Source organism: Lipotes vexillifer, unplaced genomic scaffold (assembly GCF_000442215.2).
Source record: "Lipotes vexillifer unplaced genomic scaffold, Lipotes_vexillifer_v1.1 scaffold481, whole genome shotgun sequence".
In the NCBI taxonomy this organism is placed as follows: Eukaryota; Metazoa; Chordata; class Mammalia; order Artiodactyla; family Lipotidae; genus Lipotes; species Lipotes vexillifer.
The window spans coordinates 2790264-2795212 of NW_006789873.1; the positions used below are offsets into that span (position 1 = coordinate 2790264).

Sequence of the window (4949 nt, forward strand, 5' to 3'; positions counted from 1 at the left end):
TTTTTTTTTTTTTTTTTTTTTTTGTGGGTAGTTAAGAAGTACCTCATGTTTCATTTCATTTACTTGAAACTGGAAAGGAATTTTAACCATGCTTCTCAAGGGCCAGGATGCTGGGGGAAAAAAGTTATTTAGATAAAACGTATGTTTTGATTTCCATGTAGGACTGTGAGCCATAGATTCTGATTATAATAATAATGTCCTGATTCTGACTACAGCAGCCAGCCGCTTGGGAAATCAACCACTGTGTGCAGACACGCATTGTGATACTGTCTGACTTCATATCACACCCGCCCCCCGCCCCCCACCGCCGTGATTTTAGAGTAGACTTGAGAGATCTGGTAAAACTTGCAAGAATGCACTAATCCTTTTGAAAATCTATTTTTTAAATGACAAGAGTGGTACTTTTTCATTGTAGGTAGAAAATACAGACAAGCCTAAAGAAAATAAAAATCAGTTATAATCCACCACCCAGGAGTTAGTGACAATGTTTTGTATTTCTTTGTTAAATGCAGTGATTTTTTTCATGGTGGACTCAAGTCCATTGCAGAATCTCCAACTTATAAGTGTAGTCTAAGGTTTTTTAAAAATGTTACCAAAAGATCCTCTGAATTACTGTTGCATCTCTAGATAGAAGTCATGGTCATGAAGAGTGAAATGGGAACGCCACCCGAGAGTTAGAGAATGATCATGTGGCCTCCTCATTTAAGCTCCTTAAAATTCTTTCTCCTCCAAGTTGAGTAGTAGAATTTCAGTGCTAGAAAGGGCTGTCAAGACCCACCCACCCCCTGCCGCCCGCTTTGTTTTAGAGGTGAGAAAACTGAGGCTCAAAGGGACCAAGCACCTGATCCCAGGTCATATGATGTGTTAATGTCAGAGTTCCAGTTTGAAGTTTTAGGTCCTCCATACGTAGGTAAGTTTTAATTTCCTAATTGAAAACTCTTCACAGCCGGAACTTTTTGTTGGCTTGTCCCTCAAAAGAACAAGTTATTATGGTGAAAGTATATTAACTGTATACTGAAGGATACCAAAAGGGCCAATTTTTTCCTAATTTCAGAAAATGATCAAAACAGTTATTTGCAGAACTTTATCATATTAATTTGCTTTACTGAAATTGAATATTAGTGGTGGGGAGCCTCTTTTGTGCATCTAGCCTTTAACTTCCTCTGGCCTAGGGAGCAAGTACAAGTACCAGGGCCTATGGAATATTTATAGAGTCACAGAAATGCAGCAACAACTTCGTAAGAGTCTTTACACATACTAGCCTGAAAGACCCCAATTGGAGCCATCGCTGCATGAAAGTTTTCTTTTCCTTTATAAAACGAAATGTCTGTTCAAATTGTGGTAAAGTTCAAATTGTGGGAAAGAAATTGTAAAGAGTGCATTTGCTTCCAAACTCAGGTAGGAAGTTAAGTTGTGGCAAATGCTGGCACAAGCGCATGTGCGCGCACCCTCACATGCGGTTGTTGTTTTAAATCTGGCGCTGTTAAAAAAAAATAAGTTCTTCGGCTTCCCGCCCTTTCTTTCTTCGCCCTCTTTGTGCTTTCTGTAGCTGTGTGGGCCCCTCTCTCTTCGTGTCTCCTTTGCCTGGGTGTCTATTTTACTCTCAGGGTGACCTTTTTTCGGTCCAGTGGACTCTGCCCACTTTAATTTTTCCGAACTCCAGAGTCATCATCAAGTTTACCTGCTGCAGCGTCTTCCCCTTTCCGTATTTGCCAGTATTGCAGTTACCCCCAACCTGGGCCAGGTCCGTTTTCCAGCCTAGGATGGTCAGGGAAGCTGCTCTCCAAAACAGGTGTCGGGGGAGATCTGGTGTCCCTTGATACAGAAACGTCACTGTTAGAATAGAATTAAACAAAATGCATCTGGAGATTTACATAGGCTGTGTACACATGTAAACCTGTGAACACAAAATCATCCCTTTTCTAAGGCCAGGGCCCCAGCAAACGCTAAAGCTACGTGAAATAATGAATATGGATACTCACTGCCAAGGGCTTACTGTTGGAACAAGTGAGAAAATTGTACCCTTGCCTATGGGGCTGTGCTGTGAAGTAATTCCCCCTCCTTTTCCTCACTATTGCCTCTGCTAGTGAATATGTGCGTTGTCAGCGAGCCGCCAGCTCTTCCCGGCTTCCTGCAGCACACTGTACTGCTCTTCTGAAAATGGGTTTTGCTCTGTATTTAAACCAATGAGATTTGCTTGAGCTTCATTTTGGAGCTACTATGGGTGTAAAATACACAGAAGATACACGTGTACCGGCTTTGTAAGTGCAGTGAAACCTAGGAAAAGAAAAGAGCAGTCAAAGTAAGTCTTGGTTGCCAGCACTCTACATTTTGTGGGATTTATATTTTATTCACGCACCTAAAAACTCTGGTTCTAGGGGACGGACAGGAAGAAACATGCAGACGTAGAGAATGGACTTGAGGACACGGGGAGGGGGAAGGGTAAGCTGGGACGAAGTGAGAGAGTGGCATGGACATATATACACTACCAGATGTAAAATAGACAGCTAGTGGGAAGCAGCCGCATAGCACAGGGAGATCAGCTCAGTGCTTTGCGACCACCTAGGGGGGTGGGATAGGGAGGGTGGGAGGGAAGGAGACGCAAGAGGGAGGGGATATGGGGATGTATGTATGCATATAGGTGATTCACTTTGTTATACAGCAGAAACTAACACAACATTATAAAGGAATTATACTCCAATAAAGATGTTAAAAAAATAAAATTAAATTAACAAACCAAAAAAAAACCCAAAAAAACTCTGGTTCTTACATATATTCAAAGCATAAAATGTTCCATAGACCTTCTAATCACAAGAATTTGCAATATCCACCGAGTTCTAAATGTGCTTTTCAATACTAAGGACATGATAGATGGGAATGTAGAGATGTTACCGTCAAGGTTGTTTTGACGAGGATGATACAAAAGTAAATTTCTGTACTCGATTAACAAGTTTTGTTATTCACTTTCAGTTTTAGAGTGCGGATAAGGCTGCTTGGCTCCTGTCAGATTAAAAATGTGTGATTTATTAGGAAGAGGTTAAGGACTGGTTTTTCAGTGAATCTCTGCCGGGTCTAGCATTAGACTTTATTCTTGTTTGGGAAGCTGATGGCCAGCGTCTGTCTATAGACATAATCATCTGTACTTTCGTGTGACCAGTTGAACTGAAGTAACAGGTGCCCCCGCAGGTTTCTTAGAGACTAAAGCGTACACACACACACACACACACGCACACACACATAAATTCCAAAAATTTTTGTATCACTAAGCCATAGTAGTGGATTTAGACATTTGAATTAACAAAATTTTATGTTTTTCAATAGTTTGTAAGAAACACCCTGTAAATAATGGTAGTTTCACATACTTAAAATGATTTTTATAAAAAGTCCTCAGGCAGATGGCTTCTAGAAGCTAAGGAGACACTTTAAGTTCCTTGTCAAAGATTCTACGTCTCCAGATGCCAGGGTCAGTTCAAATTGTCAAATTCTAGGCCCTTCCCTTCTAGGCCATAAGATGCAGAATTTTCCAGTGTAGTAAGCACACCTAACCACACTAAGGAAAGAAACCAAGCAGCCCAGCTAATAGGAGGTGAAAATGTATACTTGCATCTACAGATAAAGCAGTCGGCCTTTGTTAGAGACGCTTTTAAAATATCAACTCCCCCCCAATTTATTAAAGAATAACTAACAGATATAATTGTATATAGTTAAAGTGTACCACATGGTACAATAAATAAATCTATTTTAAATAAGTTACAATAGATGGATGAGTTTGGGATGAACAGATACACACTACCGTATACAAAACGGAGGTTCGGCTGAGGGGAGGGCCGCTTCAGGGAGGGGCTCAGCCGCGGTCAGCAGGCTTGTTGCTTTTCTGGTCGCCACTCCCCCCGGCCAGCCCGACAAGATGCGCCAGTAGCGTGGCACCGATTCCTCTCGCTCTGAGCAGCCTCGCCCTTTATACCGGAAAGCTGGCGGGCGCTATGGGGAAAACACAAAACAAGAAGAAAGTGGAGGAGGTGCTAGAAGAAGAGGAAGAAGAGCAAGTGGTGGAAAAAGTTCTCGACCGTCGAGTGGCAAAGGGCCAAGTGGAGCACCTCCTAAAGTGGAAGGGGTCCTCGGATGAGGACAGCACGTGGGAACCAGAAGAAAACCTGGATCGCCCCGGCCTCATTGCCGAGTTCCCGCAGTCACAGAAAACAGCACGCGGGACAGATAAATCGGAGGGAGGCAAAGCGCAAAGCTGATTCTGATGCGGAAGATGAGGGGGAGGAGGGCGAACCGAAGAAGAAAGAAGAGTCAGAAAAGCCACGAGGCTTTGCCCGGGGTTTGGAAGCGGAGCGGATTGTTGGAGCTACAGACTCCAGTGGAGGACTCGTGTTCCTGATGAGGTGGAAAAACTGATGAGGCTGACCTGGTCCCTGCCAAGGAGGCCAGTGTCAAGTGCCCACAGGTTGTCATGTCCTTCTATGAGGAAAGGCTGCCGTGGCATTCCTACCCCTCGGAGGATGATGACAAAAAAGGTGACAAGAATTAACTCTCCTGACTACCAGCCCCTGTCACATCTGACTGTGGGTTTCAAGTGGGGAAAGAAAGAGTTCTACTTGTCTTGACACCATAGAGGTGGCTTGAGAAGATGTCCTTTGAAGAGCCAGTCTAGTTTCTGTGCCCTACAGCAGCCCAAGTGCTTTAAAGCCGCTCCACGCTGTATAGTTTGCACACCCATCCCGGTGGAGGGGAAGGTGGGTCAGCGTTTCAAGGCAACCCATTCTGAAGTTTGCTGAGAAAAGCAAAGGGCCTTCTATGAAGGACAAAACTTGCAGAATGGGATGTGGGAGAGCAAAAGATACTGCAGATCTTCAAAGAGCATCTCCACAACCCACAGCCTTCTTGCCAATAGTGGTAACTCTGCATTCTTACAGCGTAGCATGTATGTAGTTTTTGAGTAT

At 43.5% G+C, this 4949-nt stretch overlaps 1 pseudogene; it reads left to right on the forward strand.

Annotated features, from left to right (window-relative positions):
- Positions 1-3983: 3983 nt before the first annotated feature.
- On the forward strand, positions 3984-4537 carry LOC103088925 (chromobox protein homolog 1 pseudogene; annotated as a pseudogene).
- Positions 4538-4949: the final 412 nt, after the last annotated feature.